Consider the following 23,407-nt stretch of genomic DNA (forward strand, 5'->3'; position numbering starts at 1 on the left):
AATTGGAAACTCATAGACATTGCTATGAAATGTATCATAGATCATGACTCACTATGAAAAGGACAAGTGTGCAAGTTGCCTTACCAGTGAAAAATCCTCTGCCTGCCCTCTTTCTTCCTGAGACAAGACTTCAGTTCTTTCTCTCTGATTCATATCCTGAGGAAATCAACATGATAAAAAATGGCTGTGTTCAATTAAAAAATGTCTCCAACCCACACTTTAAAAACGTAAGCTCTTTTCAATCCAGATATGTGTTATCTTCCTGAGAAAGTCTTTTCCTTCAGAAGAATTTTGTGCCATTTAAGATAGGCAAAACAGGCAGAATGCCTTTCCTGCAATGAAAGTTACACATTTAGCCAACAGATCTGCAACGTGTATCTGCCATGGCAATGGATTTAAAGATGGGAATTAGTAGGAGAAAGAACTATGGTTTATTTGAGCCCACCAGCACCAGGTATTCTAGGTACTCTTCAATAGTAGTGGTTAACATTCATTGAATGCTTGCTAGATGTCAGGTACCATTCTAAGTTTTCCTTGCATTATTTCATTTAATCCAAACAAGTTCGTGAGATAAATCTTATTATGGCTCCTAACTCACAGATGACGAAAATGAGGTTCATCAGAGGTTAACCAATTTGTTCCATGTGAGACGGCAAGTAGCAGAGAGGGTATTCAGATCAGAACTGTCTGACATCAGAACTTAAACTTCTAACTATTCCTCATGTAGTCTTTTAGGAAAAGGTAGATAGAAGATCCCCATCGTGGGTATGAAAAAATGTAAACTCAGAGAAGGTAAGTAACTCGATGAAGAGCACAAAGATTACTGATGTTTTTGGCCTGGGATTTGAGCTCAGGTCAGGAGGACTTCAATGTTCACTTTCCAGTCATATCGATAGAAAACCTGGGAGATGAGTAGATATCTCCACATTCATTCCATGTAAATTATTTTTAATTCAAATAAGCAAATGTCCACTCTGCATAAAACTCTGTATAAGTCTTACTGCATGTAAGGCTTTGAAGATAGTATGAAAGAATTAAATATATTATACTTGCCTCCGATGAACTTTAAATTCTAGTTGACAAAGAAAACACACAGATGAATAAACTAAGATCAGTTGCAAAGTATTGTGACACGATAGGTAAAATAACATCCTATGCATTAAATAGATTCAGAAGAAATGCTGGGAGAAGCAGTGATTAGAGAAGAAAATTGATCAAGAAAAGCTTCCTTGAAAAGGTATAAAATGATATGTATGATGAATAGAGTTGATCCCATTGCCTGACACCCTGTCTATTTTGTGGGTAGAAAAAAAAGATACTTTGGAGAACCTATGGAGAGAAAATATGAACTTAGCACCTATGGGAGAGGTCCTATGAAAGATGTGGCTCACAATTACAGAGCCATGGAAAGGTTGAAGGAGAGGGAAGGATTTCTCTGTGATTACAGTTAAAACTACTAGCGATTACTCTTTCTCTTGGCTAATAGTTTTCCATAGGGTCCCATCAAATATAAACTATAATAGTTATAAATCAAATCTATACTCATTCTTTATGGAAAAAAAGGCAAATGGCCAGAGGAGAGGGAGAGGAAAAGTCAATTTCAGCATTTTCAAGGGATTTTCCATGAGATCTAGCCAGTAATAGAAAAGAAGGAATTTTTTTTCTGAATAAGGAATGGGCCCAAATGCTGATTACTTATTTACCCTCCTACCTCCCTGGCAAACCCGCAATTTAATAAAGAATGGGCTATTAAAAAGAACCCTTGGATGGTAAGCATGTATTCCTCAATTATAAGATTTATCCAAGCTATGTTCAACTTTTTTTCAGTCTAAGGCATGGACTTTAGCTTTCAAGAGGGACTATTAGCTGAGACTTCTCTAAGGAACATTATCTTCTTATTAATTAGAAGCAAGAAAGTATTCAAGGTGTTAATGAGCATTACTAAATAAAACAGTTCTAAAGTCCAATAACTTTAGAAAAGCTGAGTTCAAATGTTTTATTTTATTTCACTTTATTGTATTATTTTTATTTGACAACCTTAGATTTGCTCATGTGCATTTTGGATGTCCAGTGGAGACATATTCAGGATTTCTTAAATTTGTTTGACCTTTAGAATGCCTCCTTATTTTGGAGAACTTGTATTGATATCTCAGACTTCATATTCCAAGAAAAGAGTCATGCTCTCCTTCCTTACATAAGTTTTAGAAAGGCAGCTCTTAGAAGTTAGGTCCAGGTGGATGGAGTAGTGGGTGGAGAAAGAGGACTACCAACTGGCCGTAACTTCGAGCCTATAGCTGGGAGTGATGGGCCTCCACTTTTAGCTTCCTTGAATTCATCATTAAGCAAGAGTGAATGACAAATCTCTAATGTTTCTGTTGATGCTTTTCAGGGCCACCTTCACAGTCACATGGCAAAGCACTGGAGTCACTCTCCTCTATAATGATCAGCTCAGTGTTGGTAGCAGTGGGAATGAGGGAGACAAAGCAGGGGTTTCTTCCCACAAGATAGCCAAGGGCTGTCTAGAACTGATAGAGCACGTGGAGTGAAGGATCATTTACACTGCATACCTGAACACACTGTGTCAATTACCTTTTAGTATTTCACCCATAGTCTTTGAAAAGCACTCAGAAGAGTTCAGATTCCTTTAGTGGGTCATTCTGTATCTGTTGGATGTTCCTTGCCCTTGCCTACGTCTGACCAGAGTATAAGACTAATGAAATCAAACTTCTCTAAACATCACTTGCATGAGTGTGACTTTAAAATGCTGCCATTGCTTATGGTCATTTAAAGAGGAGGAAATGGAGACAGTGAAAAGAAAGTTGCACCACTTAGAGTTCTATTTTAAGACAGAAATCCTCAAGCAAAACTTCTGTCTATAAGAATGCAGTTTGCTTAGGAGAGAGATTACCCCAAAATTAGCACACCTGAAAACTACTTAATTCCTAGCACATCACACGTACCACCGAATCAGACGGCCTATCCTGAAGGGCTGATTTTCTGCCCTATCCTAAGAGTCAGAAATGCATAAAAATACACAGTCAACTCATTAACACATTTGCATTTTGCAATAGCATTAACCAAGATTTTTATCCGGTAAGTAAAATTAAAATATTTCTTAATGTAAATATTGTATCTTTGCATGTAAGTATACTTATACATCTTTTTCTATCATCCAAATATCTTTGTCAATGAAGAATTCTCTATTTTACAGATAAACAGTTTTAATGAACAACTTATATTTGTGTAGTGCTTTACATTTTATAAGTCTTATTTTATCCTCGATACAATTCTGAGAGTTGAATCTTAGTGTCTTCATTTCATGATGTATAAATTAAAGATTGAGAAAATATCACCAGACTAATACCTGGCAGAGTGAGATTGAAACCCGGACTTTTTTAAATCTCAGATTTAGCCCTGTCATTTCTCATGAGGTGAGTCAGAACCCACACTTTCTGAGAGATTTCCAGAATAAGTCCATGGTGATCCCTTCTATACTCGTAGTTCATTGTACTGCAAAATTGGTACTTGATTGGAAACTGTCTTATTGTCCAATTACTTCATGTGTCTCTGTCTTATCTATCACACCCAAACATAAGCCTGTTATTATGTTGCTCTTTGGGGCATCCCCTGACTTCCTCATGTGCTTTTCTTACCACAGAGAATGCTCTCTTTCAGGCCCCACACAACAAGGCTCAGGAGTATTCAACAGGACTCAGGCCAGGGGCAGTCCTGGAAGGTCTTGCTGGCATTCTCAACCGCCATCCTTGCTCCAGGAAGGAGACTCTCCTGTGTGCTCCTATAGCATCCAGTGCTGACATCTGTAATGGATTCATCCCACTGTCTTGTACTGCCAGTGTCTATTTATCATGCATTTCCCACATGACCTTCACCACCTTGAGAACAGGAATCTTATGTTACTTCTCTTTGAATCCTCAGAACCTACCACATAGTAAACTGTTAATAACTGATAAATAAATAATTGAATAAAAAAGTAGCACAAAACCAATGAAGGCAGTTAGTTAGTGCCTTTGAGGAGTTCTCAGACTCATGGGAAGAAGAATCTGTAAAGAGACCAGGACAAGCAATACAGCAAGGTGTACTTCCCCAGTACAGATGGGTTCAGGTGCCTTGGGGGCATACACAAGAAGGGACAGTGCTGCCCTGCCAGTCAGGCCTCAGAGAAAGCAAAGTTGAACAGAGTCTTGAAAGGAGAGCAGAAAGTCACCAGTGTTTGTGGAGCTGAGAGAAGTAGGGTCAGAGTAGGCGGCAGGAAGAGAAGGCAGGCTTTAGCAAGGCTCTATTTTATCTTGGCTGTGTAACAACCTTTTCTCTGGGGGAGCTGACCTTCTCTGCATCCAACCTTAGGGTTCTATAGCAGCTGCCAGTCATGTTATCTTGTTTTCCTGGCTCAGAGGACTTCCCAGAGGTTTTGCACATTTTTCCAGCCTCATGGAGGAAGGTCTAAGAGAATAAAGCTGACCCAGAGAGAGAAGCTTAAGGCAAAGTGGGAGGAAGTGCCTGGGTCCCTGATTCTAGTAATTTCTGGAGCCCGGTATACCCCAGCCCTTTCTAGAGTTTGGTTTGTTAACTAACTAAATTAAGCTGGGTTTCTTTCACTTGCAAACACAAGAGTACTGACCAACACTAAAACCTTAAAAATGGCTGGGTGCGGTGGCTCACACCTGTAATCCCAGCACTTTGAGAGGCCGAGGCAGGTGGATCACTTGGGGTCAGGAGTTCGAGACCAGCCTGGCCAACATGGGGAAACCCTGTCTCTACTAACAATATAAAAATTAGCTGGGTGTGGTGGCGTGTACCTGTAGCCCCAGCTACTCAGGAGGCTGAGGCATGAGAATCACTTAAACCCAGATGGCAGAGGTTGCAGCGAGCTAAGATCATGCCACTGCACTCCAGCCTCGGCAACAGAGCAAGCCTCAGTCAAAAAAAAACCCACCTTAATAACATCTCCTGTGGGCTGGGCATGGTGACACATGCTTGTAATCCCAGCACTTTGGGAGGCTGAGGCAGGAGGATCACTTCAGCCCAGGAGTTCAAGACCAGCCTAGGCAACATAGTGAGACCCTGTCTCTACACAAAATAAAACTATTAGCTGTGTGTGATGGCACACACCTGTAGTCCAAGCTACTCGGGAGGCTGAGCTGGGAGGATCACTTGAGCCCAGAAGTTTGAGGCTGCAGTGAGCTATGATCACACCACTGTACTCCAGCCTGGGTGACAGTGTGAGACCCTGTCTCTAAATAAGAATAATAACAATGAATCTCCCCTACAGCATGCATATAGAGATAGGCACAAAGTAGCTACTCAAGAGTTTGTTCCTCAAATCGACCTTTTCCCACCATCTGTTCAATCCTTTCATTTAAAGATGGAGACACAGACTTTTCCAAAGCCACCCATTCTACTCATAACAGATTTTATCCTAGAGCCTGACTTTCTTCTCAGAACAGTGTTCTATCCACCAAACACTGCTTCCTTTGCTTTTTGCTGGCTAATAAACCTTAAGGTAAGAGGTGATCATGGGATTCATATTTGATGAAAAAAATAAAATGAACAAAATCATGATCTGACTATAAAGTACTGAAATTATTGTTTTTTATTCATTTAACAAATAGTCCCCACATGCATCTGCCTCTGTCATAGGCGGGTCTTTTGGGGCAAACAGGACATGCTCCTTGACCTCAAGTAAGGTCAATAAGTGGAGGGAGGAACTGTACAACTTGCCAGAGCTTCATATACCCCCAAATCAGCAATCTAGGAAAATATCTACTTATTATTTTTTCAATTGCTGGTAAGTCCCTTTGAACCAGTTATGAGGCAAACAAAAATGTCAGCTTACAATTTTATAAGTGCATATTAAATTCGTTTTTTTTTTTTTTTTTTTTAATTTTTTTTAGATGACGTCTGCTCCCCAGGCTGGAATACAGTGGCATGATCTCGGTTCACTGCAACCTCTGCCTCCTGAGTTCAAGCAATTCTCCTGCCTGAGCTGCCTGAGTAGCTGGGACTACAGGCATGTGCCACTATGCCCAGCTAATTTTTGTACTTTTAGTTGAGATGGGGTTTTACCATGTTGGCCAGGCTGGTCTCAAACTCCTGACCTCGTGATCTCCCTGCCTTGGCCTCCCAAAGTGCTGGGAATACAGGTGTGAGCCACCGCTCCCAGCCTTAAATTCATTTTTAATCAACAATGGTATCATCCAGCTGGACCAATTGAATATGGCACTTGGGTTTTTTTTGAAAACACAAAATAGCCTCCAAAGACAATGAATTTCTTCCACTAAGTATACTGAAAGAACATGCTGTAGATTCTTAGGTCTGCTATGAAACAGGAGGTTCAAAGATGTTTTGCCTAAGGCTAGGCAGCAACACTACCCTGAAAGGACCTATACTATTCAAGATGAGTATGTTTGTATGCATTTGTTAAAATAATGAGTTCTAGAATTTACATTAAATTTCCAGACAGGCCTAGAGGCAGATGCCAGGATCGCCTTAAGTCACCTTGATGCCCTTCCAGCTCTGTGATACTACGATTGCTTATACTGGATTTCTCCAACCCTGTGATGGGCTGAAGAGCTATTTCTGTCCTAGTTCTTTGCCTTATATAGGTCAAATCCCATTCCAATGAGTACCATAACAATAACCACCTCATGGCCTGGTTATTTTAGAAAACCTGATGAAATGAGAATCAAGCATGACCTCCAAACCGAAGTGGGCTGTTACAGAATTTGACCTGAATATTACTTAAGCAAGGAGGTGGCCAGTGTCTTAGGTTTTCATTTTCATGGCACTGAACCACTGCAAAACTGTTAGATTGAAGGTACCAAGAATCTATTAGTGAATCCAAACAACTGTACCCAGAGTCCCTAGTCAGTGACTCCATGTGCCTGATAGATACTACAAAATCAGAATGTCAGGGGACCGAATGCTATGAATTTCCACGTAAGAATGGTCTCCAACTTATGCCTATCCACTATAGCCAAAGAGTGTCAGGGCAATTGTCCATCTTAATTCAGGGCTATTAATAAGCCTTCTTTTCAAATTGGGCATCCCAAACCTGAGGTTTCTCTCTCCAGTCTCTCCCAGGGAGCGAGATCCATGCTTCTTTTTGCATCTATTCTTGCTTGAAACAAGGTGCTAGTTGCTGCTCTCTGAAACGTACCTTTACAAGAGTGTAAAGACCCTGAGGGTACATAGTTGGTTGGTTGATTCCCAGCTATGCTTAATATCTGGGTTCTCTCATTAGAATTTAAGTTCCACAAAAGCATGAAATCTCATGCCTAGAACAGTGCCTAGCACATAGTAAGTGCTTGATAATTATTTGTCAAAATAATGAATGAATAATGATGGATAGTTATTCTTTGAGACCCAATTCCAATGCCACCTGTCCCCTCCCAAAGCAGCTATGTGTCTCTCCTCTGATCCTTTAGTTCTGTTTGCATTTTTCTATAATAATACTTACAGGATACTCTCTTTATTGTTTATATCTGTTTTCCCAGTTAAGCTGGGGAATCTTTTATGGCAGGAACTATGCTTTACAATGCCATATGCTTTGTTTCTAAAACAATAGGAGTTCAATAAATGTTTATTGCTTGAATGGTTGAAAGACTGAATAAAAATATTTCTCTTATCATGATAAATGCTAAAGATTTGTGATTTAACCTTATACCTCAAATTTTGCCTGAACTTAAGAGCTTTCCATGGATCAAACTGATGAAGCCATGAGTCACTGGGCTTGGAGGGGAGGGGTGTTTGTTTGTAGAGGATTTGCTTCCCGACCTCGATGAATCACATGTGTAATCACCCAAACTGCATCCTGTCTGGGGAAGTAACCAAAACCCCTATTTCTGGCCTCAATGGCTTTTTGGTTTTATGAGTAAATGCCACTGGCATGTCATTAAATAAATGCCCTCAGAAAGTCCTCAGCCAGTGCTATAACCTACAATAGTCAGGGTTGTGACAGAGAAGCAGCCTTGCAATTAGAGTACAAGGTAGAGGAGATACTTTTTCACCTGGCATCTTTCTGGTGACCTGCCTCCAAGCTCTTTTCCAATATAAGTCACATTCTACTCCCAATCACAGGTGTGATCATGTAATTCACCTGCACACAAAGAATCAGTGGTTCTCACTATCTACAGAATAAAGACCAAACTTCCTAACTTACAATCCAAGGCCCTCCAGAATCTGGTTCCATGCTGTTTTACCTCCCTTGTCTTCTTCTATCTCCATATAACCATATGTTCCACAAACACCGAACAATTTTTTGAACACATCCAAACCCTACATTTTGCTCTTATGCTTTTGCTCCCTCCTAGAATGCCACCCCTCCCATTTTCAGATGCCCAACACTTGTGTATTCTTCAAGTCTCACAAAATGCCACTTCCTCCATAATGTCCTCTGTGATTGTCTAAGGAAGAACGACTTCTCCATTGAGCATACCTAAGATTTTATCCGTGCTCCCATCCCGTTGCTTATTTCTAATAACATGTAGGCACATGTTTGTTTCTCTAATCAATTTTCTTAGTCAATGTGATACTCCAACTCTTACCAGTGCCTGCCACAGTGGACACTCAAAATAAAAGTTGGTTGAAGAAAAAATTGAATTAGTTCAATTGTTTAAATCCTTATCTTTGGCTTGGAATATTGAGGGAAGATTCAATGTAAAAATTTCTTATTCTTATGTATCTCATTTTATCCCTCACCCCTTTCCAAGAAAACATGAGATTAAGAAAAGCTTTGGTCCCAGCAAACAATTGTTGTTTTATATCTATGAATCTCAAAGGCAAGGTTTTCATTCCAGGCATCCTTCCACCTGATATCTAGCACCTCGGGGCCCACTTTGCTAACAGATGTCCTAAGCTCAGAGGGGAAAATATAATTTTGATATTAACTTGAATAAAATGAAAAAAAAAGAAATGAGGATTTATTGTTTCAAAATGCAAAGTTTTAAAAGATAGTGTATTCCAAAAAAAAAAAAAAAGACTTTTCTGTTATCTGCTATTTGGGAATATTCATGCCACAGTGCCAGTTTCAGCGTGGACACATTCCTTTCAGTATGGATAAGTGAGAGTTGATGCAGTAAAGTTTAGCTTTGACTGCAAACCACTTTGCTTTCCTTTCTGTTTATTAGTATAACTCTGGTTATGAGAATAAGGACATAGAAGCAGACAAGGCTAAAATCACCCCGGCCAAGGTCAGATAATGAGAGAAAAGAATGTCAAGAGTTTTATTTTCTCTACTGTCTTTGGGCAATGGTCACATCTAGGTGGATAAAAGAGACAGGTAGCCATTATTGCAGTTTGAGAGCCATCTCCTTTCCTGCTTCTAGAAAGCTGCCACTGGGGCAGCATTCTTCCTTCTTTAGAGGTCAAGTCCTCCCTACACCACTTTATGACTGAATGACTACAGAAAAGTTGGCAACTGGTCATCAGAGAAATGCAAATCAAAACCACAATGAAACGCCATCTCACACCAGTTAGAATGGCAATCATTAAAAAGTCAGGAAATAACAGATGCTGGAGAGGATGTGGAGAAATAGGAAAGCTTTCACACTGTTGGTGGGAGTGTAAACTAGTTCAACCATTGTGGAAGACAGTGTGGCGATTCCTCAAGGATCTAGAACTAGTAATACCATTTGACCCAGCAATCCCATTACTGGGTATATACCCAAAGGATTATAAATCATGCTACTATAAAGACACATGCACATGTATGTTTATTGCAGCACTATTCACAATAGCAAAGATTTGGAGCCAACCCAATATCCATCAATGATAGACTGGATTAAGGAAATGTGGCACATATACACCACGGAATACTATGCAGCCATAAAAAAGGATTAGTTCATGAAACCATCATTCTGAGCAAACTATCCCAAGGACAGAAAAGCAAACATCACATGTTCTCACTCATAGGTGGGAACTGAACAACGAGAACACTTGGACACAGGGTAGGGAACATTACACACCGAGGCCTGTCGTGGGGCAGGGGGAGTCGGGAGGGAGAGCATTAGGAGATATACCTAATGTAAATGATGAGTTAATGGGTGCAGCACACCAACATGGCACATGTATACATATGTAACAAACCTGTATGTTGTGCACAGGTACTGTAGAACTTAAAGTATAATTAAAAAAAAAAAAGAAAAGTCAGCAATTTCTTCATCAGTTAAGTGAAGATAATAATACATAACATGGTCAGACTTTATAAACTCTAAAGTGCTATTCAAATATTAGCTACTGTTATAAATTCAAAGATGAGTATTTTTTCCCATGACATAACACAGAGGTTGGCAAACTTTTTTTTTTTTTTTGGTGAGAGAATGATAATAGCATTTTAAGATTTGTGGACCATGTGGTCTCTGTCGTAACAACTCCATTCTGCCTCTATAGTAGAAAAGTAGCCAAAGACAGTATCTAAATAAATGGATGGGCTTTGTTCCAATAAAACTTTATTTATAACAGGTAGTGGACCAGATTTGGCCCATGGGACACATTTGCAGATCTCCACCCTACACCTTTGGTGAGAATGAAACACTAGAGGCAGAGGGGAATATCTAAATTCTGTTTGTGGCATGAAGAGTAATATAGTTGGGTTTTGTGATCAGTTGTCTTGAGGCTTTCAAACATCTTTTTAAGGTACTCTCTTTAACATTAGAGTTTTAATTTTGTGCATTATCACTACCATCTTCATCATCATCAATATCATTTTGTACCTATCTGAGAAGTAGTACCAAGAGAGGTATAAAAGAACACCCGTTTTCTATACCTAATCACTTGACCATACTCTGTTCTGGGAAAGACAGCTCTGATTATTGTTAAAGAAAATATCAATCATACTTCTGGCGAAAGGTCTTTACATTTTTTAACAAATTGGTCCTTTGAGCAAGATGGATTTTAATGGATTGGTTTATTAACCTAAAGGTTGAACCAGACTGAGAGTAACTGAATGATTTGCTCATAATTAGTATTATTTATAATTATTTTACTTGGGAAAAAATATCACCTTAAATGTCAGGATGTTTTTTAATTGCTCCAGATGAGATTCAAAATAATTGACTTCGCATATTTATTTTAAAACTCATTTAAAATATCTGAAGCTGCTGACAGTCTGTCTAGAAGAGGCAAGATATTGATATTCATTACTAGGAACAGGGCAGAAATTGATCCATGATTTTTTTTACCACATGAATTGTGTATTGTGGTCACTTCTGGACTCCTCTAAAATAGTTGCAATGCTGATAGAGTGATGTGTTTGTTCCTCTTCCCCATTAAATCTGCTATCTAAGTGAAGATGCTTTGTGTGTGGATGTAGGTATACATTTCTTGCTCAAATACATATTTACATATATTTTTATTAAAAGGGGAATGGGCACATGCACAAAAAAGGATGTATATATGTATTTAGTTTTTTTTAGAAGAATACAAATAGTCTATGTACACATTGTGCATCTATTCATGTGATTTAGATAGGATACTAAGTTTCTGACGGTGAGTAGGTATATGACAAATTTAGCATCTCTATAAATATTTGATTTATCAGTTGATTGGTGGAAATGAAAAAAAGTAAGAGAATATATTAACAGCTGGGGAAAGACAGCTTTTCAAATAATTTAAATTGTGAAATATGGGTAAATCACTAGTAAGAAACATGCAACAGAATAATGACGATAAAACCTCACAATTATACAGCACTTGGAGAGTTACAAACTGTTGGTGTGTGCAGTATAATCTCATGTGCTCCTTACATCTACATTTGGATGCACAAAGGAAGGATGGTAACAGTTTCATTTGACAGATGAACAAGAGAAGTCAAGTGATTTTCCCACCACCTATACTGCCTTCCCCATACACCACATGGCCTCTGGAACCCAAGCGAAGGGTGAGTGCATCTATAGGCATCAAAGCCAACTTCAGTCTTCACAGCCAGACTCAACCAGCCAGACCCAGTGTGCAGAACCCAATTTTCCATTCAAGACATTTCAATGAACTAAGAAACAAATGACCCAGACCAAAAAAAAAAAAAAAAAAAAAAAACACACACACACACATTTCAGGCAAGGAATATAGTGATGGGATGATTAACTGATTAACAGAGCCTCTTATTTGCTTCTTCCCAGCATATTTAGTCTGATCATGTGCCTGAGACACGGTGTGACATTTGACATTTGCTCCGGCAGCAGCATCCAGGACACAGAAAAATCACTCATCTAGGTAGCCAGGCAGACACCATCAATCATTATCTGCATGTTTGAGAAATATAAAACTGTAGCCGAGGTCGGGGAAAAGAACATTTGATGGTGGCTAAAAGGTAAGAACACAAAGATTCCTATTTATCTGCCAAAGAGGTTACTCTAACATGTGCTGTGGAAATAGAGTCATATATTCTAAATTTTCCCACAGATAGTAGGTTAAGGCTAATATATCTATATAAAGTATATGTTATATATTATCTTATTCTTCATATATATATTTCTCCACAGCTCAGTAGGCAAATCCGCTGTTGAGGATAGGAAGAATATAATAACTGATTAATTATTATTAATGCCATATTTTATTTAACTAGCAATTGTAGTCTATTAAGAGCATTCATTCACACTATCTGACTTATTCAACCCTCAGAAAAAGCCTGTAGGGCTCATAAGTAATATATTATTATCTTCCTTTTATAGACAAAGGAAAAGGAAACTCAGATATTTCTTTTCTTAAGCGAATATCACCAGTAAGTGGCAAAGCCTGGACTAGAACACGGAATTTCTGACTCCTAATCCATACCTAGAACGACTGTGGAAGAGCCGAAAGAAGAAAGGGAAAGTGTGAAACATGAGTTCCGAGCGGAGAGGACCTGAAAACACCCTCAGACCAGAGTTCCTTCTAGTTTGGGTTAAAGTCCGGAGTGGGTGTGGCTATATGACACAACCAGAATGATTAGATTGACTTTCTGGCACACCTACTCACTTTGAATTTTCTTGTGCAACTGAGCCTTTAGTGTCAATCTCCCATCCTCTCACGTCTTGTGAAGTTTCCGGGGTGGCCGAGTTGGAACCAACTTCAAACCCTCTTATGTCTCTGATTTACTTTCCAAACCCTCCCTCTCCCACTCCGTGGTGAGCCTTTTGCATCACACCCTGCAAACATTTTTTTCTTTTGCACTCCTTTGGAACTCCTTCCTCCTCTCTCCCTCCGTCTCCCAACTCCTCTGCACTGCCTTTCCCCTTTAATCTCTGCTGACCATCTTTTGTGAATGCTCCATCCACTCCTCCCCCCGTCACGACTGTCCTCTTGCAGGTTCCTACCTGTGTGCTCTGCAGCCACACGCACCTCCTGGTTGCCCCTCAGATGTCTTGGTTCTGTCTGTCTGATGCCGCCAGCCTCCACCCGGGGCCTGTGAGCTGTGCATGTCTTCAAGCTCTTTGTTACTTTTCCTCCTTAATTTATAATGCTAGGCAAATAACAACACATAATAAAAGATGATATCAGCTGTGTTTCTCGCCTGCAGCCTCCAGAAGTGTTATCTTAGACCCCATCATTGCAACAAAGAAATCTCTCAGTTGAGTGAGTGAAAACCAGTTACAGGACAGGAGGAGAAAACTTCTGCGCTTCCAAAATTCCGCAGCCCCAGCTGCCCTCCGGGGGCTCCCCCTTGTGGGAGATGTGGGGCATGGCAAGGCAGTGCCCAGTTGGGACGGTGCCTGGGTGGGAGGAGGGCGAGAGAAGATGCTCACACTCAAGGATGTGCCCCAGAGGGCGTGGAGTCCAGCTCCAGCCACGAAGAACAGCCTCTGTGTGAGTTGCACGGATGAGGTCCTCTGTAATTTCTCAGGAAAATACTTTGGGGAGACGGAGTCCTCAGGGCCTGGAGGTCTCTGGGTCCAGGTGAGTATGGTGTGAGTAATAAGCCTGCATGGCTTACGCGCTGCATGGGAAGTCCTGTATCACAATCACAATGTATCATAAAGTCGGATGTTCACACAGGGCTGTTCTGAGAGATAAGGCGTGGTCTCCACTCTCTGAGTAAAAGACATGATGGTCCAATCTCCTGGATTCTCTTGCCACCGTGGACACTTGGCCTTTCAGTCTCTCTAGAGCTCTGGACACATACTGCTTCCCACCTTAGTGAAAACAGACTGTATGTCCAAATAGTATCTTTCTCCAGAGGAACACGGTCTCATTTATACTAACCCACTCTGGCAGGTATCGTTGTCATCCTCCTCCTCCTCCTCCTCCTCTTCCTCCTCCTCATTTTAGTGTCACACAGCTTCTTTTGCTTATGGTTATTATTATTTTTAAATCTTTATTACTGTAGTGTCTATGTTGCTTATGGAGAAACAGCTCATGAAGTAGCTGTGGTTTTTAATAAATGGAGCTTTATTATTTTATTCCAAGTTCAGTCTTCACATATGGTTCAGCACAGAGCTGCCACCAACATCAGAAAGGTAGTCGAATTTAACAGAGGCCAGTGGAAATTGGTCTGAGATTTGTTTTGCTGAAATTATAAGCTCCCTTGCCAGGACTGCTGGAAGAGTCAATGAGACAATGTGACGTGGCAAAACAAGCTCTAGGCTTCAACAGATCTAGACTTGATACCTAGCTCTGCTACTTATTTTATGCTCAATTAACCACTCTCGCCTCAGTTTCTTTGTCCATAAAATGGAGTTAACTTAGTTTCACAAGCAAGATCTCACAACTGGTATGGTGGCAACATGAAATAATATGTCACAAACCACATGCTAACCTACAGTTCAGTGGCAGAGCACAGTTGTCATTCTGGAAAGTTTCCTTGTTTCCATTCCACTAACTATACTGGTAAATAGAGAGCATCCCACCAGGACTATTGGTTGTTTCCTCCACATTTGACATCATGACCAGTTTTCTCCCACAGATTCGGTCTGGGTCTCTCTGTCTGTGTCACACCCAGCATACTGTTCTCACAGCGGGGGAGCCAATCAGTACTCCTTAATGGTGTGGCTCATTGTCCTGTACTGAGGATGATCAGTGAGTGTCACTCCCACTTTTCTCCAGAGACAGAACGTAGTCTAGACATACGGGGCAGGAGAAGTTCGGGAACCCTGGGTTCTGATCTTAGCTCCACTTGCTAGTGCACTGGAAATGATACATGAGGTTGCACGAGTCTCTGATTCTGTTGCAGCTACTTTATGAGTTCCTTCTCCATAATGAACATTGGTATTACAGGAATAAAGGCAAAAGACAGCAATAACTTTAAGCAAAAGAAGTTGTGTGCCACTTAAATGATAATGATGATGATGAGGATGATGACAAAGCAGAAGAAGGTATGTCAATTGATGATATTGCTATGAACCATAAACTCAATAAATATTTCTCAGACCTATGTTGGGCCTAGGGCTGACTATGAAAGGGTTAAACTGCCCTGAAGATAATTAAACCCTGTTACAAAGTCAGGTCAAGTAAAAAAAAAACAAAAACAAAAAAAACAAAACAAAACAAAAAAACAGCAACAAGGATTTAGAGAAATCAAGAAAAGCTGCAAAACAAAACAAAACATTCCCTTTCCCTTTCACACAAATAGATCTAAAACTGAGAACCTTCAGTGACAAGCCCGCTGTGAAAGACAGGATCAAAATCCAGAATTACTTCTACAGGAGGAAGTATCAGAGGGTCTGGAGCATGTGAGGGACATGGGGTCATGAGTGGAGAAACAGGAAAATGAGTGTGAGGGAAGGAGAGTCTTGTTCTCCTTTGGATTGGCAGACCATTCCATTCTGCTCTGCACCCCACACCAGGAAAAATGCAGGACCCAGACAATAGGACAACCAAGATGTAGAAGCAACCATGTCATGAGGAATTCGAAGAACTGGAAATATTTAGGCAGATAAAGATACAACTCTGTAATTGCTGTCTTCGAATATTTAAAGGACTCTCAATTAGAAAAGGGTGGGATTTGCTCCGCCCAGTTTCAGGAAATAGAATGGAACTAACGGAGAGACACGTCAAAGAGAAATATTTTGATCCACTGTAAGAAAATATTCAAGTAGTTTAGTCCGGATTTGGAAAGGTCACTTTGTGTCTGGAGAAAGCTGTGAGGGCTCTGTCACTGGACGTTCTTTGGTCAAATGGAGGGCCAGTCATGGAGGCTGCCTGCACTGAAATAACCTTGGGATCCTTGTAGCTCTTGGACTATTTGAGTCTATGAACAACCTGGGATCCAAAAGGAGAAAGTAGACAAAAGCAGCATGTGACATCCTCACACAGAGCATTTTAACTCCTGCTGAGGGATCTCCTGGTCTAACACATTAGCTGATCAGATAAATCCAAAGTGTGCTTGCGGCCTTTTCCTCTCTTTCCCTTGAGCAGCACTATTTCTTTAACTATCACAGGTAAGTCCAAGAGTTAGGCACCTCCTCGGTGGGGCAAATGGCCTTTAGTATAGTGGAAAACACAAAAGAAAAGGAAAAACTCCTACACTGCATGACCAGTTTAAGGAGAATAGCAGTTCTCAAAAGAGATGATGTTTAGAAGCCATCTTATCAAATACCTCCCCCGATGTCTGAATTCCATCCATATCTTCCCTGATTGAGTGGTTGTCTGATCTCTGTCTGAACTCAGTCTCTGAAGTCAATTTGATTGGAGGCCATTCTGATGGGGCTCAAGAATAAGCAAAACACACGCATAGAAAATGCAGTTAGCAAGACATGGACGCGAGGGAAAAGCACCTTTGGTATAGTACCAGAATACAAGGCAGAACCTAAAGCTAATTAGAATTTCTTGAAGTCGGAATTACAGTAAATTTTAAAAGTCCTACCTACAGTTTGAGGAGACACACTCGGGACACACAGTACCAGTAAAAAGTATAGGTGACATTGTTGCCTATTCTGCAATCTTTTGCATCTATGTGTGAGCCTTACATTGCAGGCTGGGAAGGTACAAGAATAGGGGCAGGGCAGTAGAAAGGGTGCAGATTGCTAAAAAGGAAAGACTAAATACTACGGGGCTTTGGGCGGGGCGTATGTGGTACGTGTTTGGAGTTGCTTTCATGATATTATCCTGGACAGGGTTGCAAAAAGGGGTGCAAAGCTGATGAGGGTGTCAGATAAGAGAAATGGAGCATTCGAGAATTGACCTCTGATTGAGCAGAGGGAACCCTGAGCTCAGGCAGAGGAGAAAAACAGAGTTTAGGGATGAAGAAAAAGGGAGAAAAATTTAGAGGTAGGGAGATGTGAAGGAAGAAACTGCATGAGAGGTCTAAGATATCTGGGTCGTTTCTAAGACCATCTCAGGGTCTCAAGCAGTGACGAGAGGCAGGAATAAGAGTAAATGTTGGGGAGGAAAAAGAAGGCCAGGCACTGAGAGATCTTCTGAGTAGAAAGAAGCAGAAAGAAAGCTAGACTTGGTGTCTCCATTTCCCAACTAGCTCACTTCTCAGGAGAGAGAATCAAAGGGCACCTTCCTGGCTGCAAAAGATTGTCAATTAACAGGAAAAATCTGAATGCTTCAAGTATTGACTAGACACCTCCTATATGCTCAAGACACAGGATAGAAGTAGAAATCAAGTTCCACAATAACCCGAATTACTATTAGTCAGTCAACAATCATTTGCTCGGTAACTACTCTTGGCCAAAGACCATGGTAAGCATCAGGAACCCGACTGGGATGACGAGACTGACCCTCCAGGGGTCACAGAGTAACAGGTGAAGGAGAAAAGCACAGCCAAGTGTAAAACTCCTGCAAAGGATTATAGGGTACTGTGAGGGAAAATAACAGAATATCCAAAGAATCATTGCTAGGTTTTATGTTTTTAACAGAAAAGACACATCAGACACCACAAAGAATCAGGAACAGTCAGTCTATATGAAGTGTCGTCCTGGCCTGGGAATGTCAGAGAGAATATTCCTAGTCCCCGGTGTCCAGATAAGGGCAGTGGAGGCTGAACCCAGAAGAGGACCACTGAGCAACTGGCCACACTGGGGGCTGTACTCCTCAGGGCAACGAGGAGGCTGAGAATGGAAGGAGGAAGCCTCCCACTCTAGATCCTTCTCCGGCAGACCCCACTCACCCTGCCAAGGGACAGTTCAGTGGATGTGACTTCCACCCGTGGCTAAGGAAGGAAACAGCCTCTTTGGAGCTTCTCCAGTGTTGCAGCTCTCCTGTGCCCCTTGCTGTTCTACTCAGACTCACAGATGAGCCCAGCTCCTCTCCTCCACTCTAAACGCCTCTGTTTCAGGGAAGCTTTTGCATTTTCCTTGGCACAGGTACAGCTTGCTGAATTCTTTTAGACCAGGCCAATTACAACAAGCCCTAAAATTGCTGAGCCAAGTGGTTTCTTCAGAGATCTGCTTACATTCCCTCCCTGAAAAGAGCAGGGGGCCCACTTCGTGCAGTCTCTGCACACAAAAAGTGCGCGTTTCGCTTTTAAGGTGGAGTAGGCACAGGACGGTTTTCCCAAAGAGAGAATGAGATGCAACCTATTTTCACTCTGATTTTACTTCGCCTGATTGGGCTTCATCCCATTTCAGAGGACGGACAAGATGGCTCAGGGCCGGCTCCCTTGAAGACTGTCTTGAGAAAGGGCTAGAGAGGCTTTTAGCACAAGCCCCACGGGATCACAAGTTGAAAGAAGTATTTATATGTGTCAGTACCCTCTCATTCCTGAACTTCAACTAGCTTCAGGGTTCAGTACTGCAATCACATTCTCGTAAATTCTGGCTTTGGGAGAAAGACGGAGACAGTAATGCATAACTTTGTTTTTTTTTTATAATCATGATATTTGGGTAGAAATAATTCAGTTCCAAAGAATTATTTAGATTAGTCTAAAGTTGGTTTTTTTCCTGATTTTGAAATTGTTACACCATGACTTTTCAACAAATTCACCTCTTTGTTTATTTTCTATTATGCTTACATCAGAATACATAACATTCCCTAGCTATTTCTAGCTTAGAGGAAGGCATTGAGAGATATCGTAATGAGAACAGGTCAAGCGGTGGCATAGCCAGTTTGGAATTTAAAATTATCCACGAATAATAAATAAAGCATCTAATCTAGTGCAGATCATTGAGAACTGACCAATTCTGAGAGATACTTGCCAGAAAACCAGAATCCTTCCCACAACAAAAATTTATCATAGAAAGAAGTGTGCCCTTGATTCTTAGCATTAACTCATGGCTAGTAAGGCCACGGCATTGCAGGACTGTGCTCTGAGTCTGAAGGCATTCTTCAGACGGGGAAACAGAATTGCTTGAAAAGGGAAATTTGAACTCATTCTCATAGATGAGACGACCTCCATGTGTCCAGAGATATGAGAGCCATCATTCAGAGCAGAACTTTCTTACTCAGACAGAAACGAAAGGGTCGCAAGGTAAAAAACTGCCATTTTTAACTTAAAAGACACAAAATCAGGGCAAATCTCATTTGCAGATGGATAAATAAATTCTAGGAACCTAATCCGGTTCTAACATCCTTATCAAAAAGCCTGGCATGTTGGACAAGAAGGTCTCTGGTGGTCATTCTCCTGGGAGGGGGCTCCACCGGGAGCCCCCAGTGCCACTCAAACCAGAGACTTTCAGCCCCCACTGGGTACTTGACAATCGGAAGTAACCACACGTCTATGCTTTTGAGGAAATTTTACAAACTGAAATTTGCCTGGCTTAATTACAAGGGTGCTTGGTTTTTCTATATCAACTAATGAACAGTAGAGGTTCATATTTCCACGCCAAGAAGGGAAAGAACATCCTAAACTCACAACAGTCTTCAGTGTGGGAAACCGAACGGGATGGTGGGAGGGTCAGGTTTCCTGTCTTTCATTTAGAATAGAACTGGACTCAAGAGCTGCTCATCTTCAGGGAATTTCGTAGGTTTTTGGCTAGGGACCAATCTGGGTCATAAAAAGAGGAACCGCCCCCCGGGCCCAGGTAGACCTCTAAAGAAAAAGCTTTGGTTGCCTGGGCTTTGTTTAGCAAAAGAATATTTTTTTCTTGTCCTAGAGTCAGCAAACATGCTGCCAGGTAATCTGAGAGGCCCACAGGGAGACTCCAAGAAGACAAGCCTGAGAGTCCCATGCCAAACTCTTTAATCTTGAAGGCCATTAAGGTGCCACATCTTCACTACATTTCCAAATGCCTACTGCCTTTGGGTGGCATCACAGCAATAAACACAGGACTTAATTAAAAGTCACTTCCATTTCATTGCTAAAGCCAAGGAAATCTGGTACCATAGCCTTGAATTTATAAGTAGGAAAATGGTACAAAAAAAAAAGTGAGGGTGGAAACTAATTTAAAACACGAAAAGTCACTCAACACTGCCAGTGGGTGGTGCAGGATATTGCCATGGCACTTTCTGTTAAATTTCTTCCTCCCAATTCTTTGCAGAATTCTCCTCACTTGTGTGTGGAGAGAGCCCCACTAACTAAAAGCAACCTGAGTATTAGTTATTATCACCATGAAGAGTTAAGACAATGGGACCCATAAAACGGTATCACCCCTCAGGGAAGTACAAACCTGCACCCACTGCCCTATTTCTGATCTTGACTCACCCTATGACAGGGTCATACTCCCCTCATCATGAGAGGTTATGGGGGAGTTCACACAGCTAACAGGCCACTGTTACTCCCTGCTTATTTGTCAGCAAGAAAAGTGCAGAAAGTTCAGTTGCTCCCATTGGCCATTGGACAAATGCCCAGTTGCTCTCTGGGGAAATCTGATTGTGACTGTGTCATAGTTAATTCCTCCCTCACCCGTGCCCCTCCTTTATAGCTGCTTAGTTGCCAAGCTCTGTCCATTCTTTCTCCATTGTATTTCTTGAATTAGTCCCTTTCTTTTATTCCTACTGCAGTTACCCTCGGTGAAGTTTTCATTTTTTCTCAATTGGATTATTGCTATATCTTCTTACTTGGTTTCTTACTGCTAGGATCTGTCCGCCGTAATCCATTTTACATGTGACTTTTCATTTAGTCTCCCTAATACATGCCTCTGATTATGTGACTCTTATGTTCCAAACTTCATGGTGATTCTTTGTTGCCTGCTGGTCACAAGTGATTCTGCATCGCCTACTAACCAAAGTCCAACAAACACATTGACAGCTTTCTTCACAAAGATAAAATTGTCCTATGACTCACATGTTACCCCATAATTAAAGGACTGAGACCCAGAAAGTTACTCAAACTTCAAGTAGCCCACGCCCCAGAGGTAAATTTCACTTGCTCTATTTAAACAAGGTTTTCTTCAATATATCCTCCTTGTCACAATCAAAAAGTTCTTTCCAGTGTCTGCCTTGAATTATCCCTTAAGCTCTTGAACTCTACTATCTTTAACTATTATTTGTTTTAATAGCAAGTTCCATTCTCAGAAATGAGATTAGCAAAGTAAAAAAGAAACAAGTGACTCCCAAGAAAAACACCAGAGCATGACACCATAGTGAGTTGAAAGGGGCTGAAATTGGAAGTGGGCTAATGGCTGTTTATGATTTTTGTTTGTTCAACACCCTACATCTTAGGACCTTAATCCTCCACAGACTATCTTGATTGTGATGGGTATTTATCTGCTGCACTTATACTTCCGTTCCTCAAATCATAAGCATTTATTATATATCACCACAATCAAATTGTAACAATAATCCATGATGATAGCAATAGTCTAATGAAGAAACATGCTCTGGTAAAAATCCTTGGATATCAGAGAGAAGTGTGAAGATTGTAGAAGACGGGTGCGGCAGCTCACGCCTGTTCCCAGCACTTTGGGAGGTCAAGGCGGGCGGATCACCTGAGGTCAGGAGTTCGAGACCAGCCTGACCAACATGGTGAAACCCCATCTCTACTAAAAATACAAAAAATTGGCCGAGTGTGGTGGCGGATGCCCAGCTACTCAGGAGGCCGACGCAGGAGAATCTCCTGAACCCGGGAGGCGGAGGTTGCAGTGAGCCAAGATTGTACCACTCCAGACTAGGCAACAGAGACTCTGTCTCAAAAAAAAAAAAAAGATTGTAGAAAGCAACTTGGAGAATAATTCATAGAAAAACAACTCGGACTCTTTACCCATTATTACAGCATTGCCATTTCTGGGGTTGAAGGCAGTAGTGGCTACAAATGTGCACATTAACTGTTCACACTGAGGGGATAACACACTATACCAGGCACAATGTTGGGGGTTCAGATTCTAGAGAGCGTCTTTTTGTCACGTGTTAAAGATGGATATAAAGGTTCTCTATATGAGGCCTATGATAGTCAATGGTCATTCCCCTATCTTGGGAATGGTATAGGCTATACAGATAACAGCCTAGAGAGGTGAGAAGCTAACTTTTCTTTCAAAAAAAGATGAAGAGAAGAAGGGAAGGGAAGGGGAGGAGAGGGGAGGGGAGGGGACAGGAGGGGAGGGGAGGGGAGCTCAGCAAATTCTGGAGCACAACTTACAATTTTGCCTGCTGTCTTACCACACTGCACAGCTAGGAAGTTCTTCTGAAGATCTAACCTGTGTTTCTTCTGATGTTGTTGTTTATTTGTTTACCATAGATTATTTATCGCCTTTTTCCAAACAGAGAGATACAGCCTTTCCCAACTGGCTGTTTGGCTCAGCTAACAGAGCTGCTCTAAAAGTCACAGTTAAAACTTCTTTCCCCTAAAAGGGTCATCGAGTTTGCTCCAAAAGAGAGCTACATCAATCACCCTTCCTAAGTGACAGTCTTGTCATACATAGAAGAGAAGCCGGGCAGGTGAGCAAATGCCGTTATCACCACTGCTTCTATCTATTAAAAAAATGAAAGCAAGATTTTCACCTACTCTCCAACCCAGCCAAAGAGAGCCTCAGAGTCAGACACCTGGAATTAACCCTCATCCCTGCATCCACAGAGGACGCCTGGCCAGAGCAGTGGCGGTGGTGACAGAGCTGGGACCGCCGACATCTGAAATGCATCCTGCACTCCAGCCTTATGTGGTACTTGTCTGTCTCATAAAACCATTTTGTTTTTTGAGGATGGAGATGAGGTTCTTTAACAACATTTTCAATCTATAGTTGTACTCCAACGTGTTCCTTACACATCTACGATTTCTTCTATCTTATAAAATAAAATATACTCTTGATTTCAGAGAAAAAAGAAAGCACAAGGGTATGACAGCATTAAAAACAGGAACCTCAGAGGCCATGAGGCTTTTCACATTTTGCCAGAACCAGGCTTTTGTCTGTGTTGGTGCCCTGGAACTCAGGGGTTTCTTAGGAACGAGAGTGCAAGTGGTGTTAGGACCTCAATGATTGGAAAGAGACACCTTGAAGACTGAAGGAGGAGGTAAGGGCAGAGTTGAATCCAATCTGTGCTCACTTTCCTGTTCAGAATTACCTGGGCAGGTAGTTTAACATCTCCTAACCTTGGTCTCCTCACCTGTAAAACAAGAATAATAAGACAACACATCCCACGGAATCTTTGAGAACACTTA

The 23,407-nt window shown here is 41.2% G+C and overlaps 1 long non-coding RNA gene across 1 annotated transcript in view; it reads right to left on the minus strand.

The window, feature by feature from the left end:
• The window catches only part of LOC108523220 (uncharacterized), a 195,412-nt gene that overhangs the window by 14,507 nt on the left and 157,498 nt on the right, over positions 1–23,407 (minus strand). Inside the window, exon 3 of the long non-coding RNA XR_001883760.1 lies at positions 13,311–13,456. This is a non-coding gene — a long non-coding RNA (uncharacterized LOC108523220). The remainder of the gene's footprint in view (positions 1–13,310; positions 13,457–23,407) is intronic.

This window comes from Rhinopithecus bieti, unplaced genomic scaffold (genome assembly GCF_001698545.2).
Source record: "Rhinopithecus bieti isolate Rb0 unplaced genomic scaffold, ASM169854v2 scaffold_70802, whole genome shotgun sequence".
NCBI classification, from domain to species: domain Eukaryota; kingdom Metazoa; phylum Chordata; class Mammalia; order Primates; family Cercopithecidae; genus Rhinopithecus; species Rhinopithecus bieti.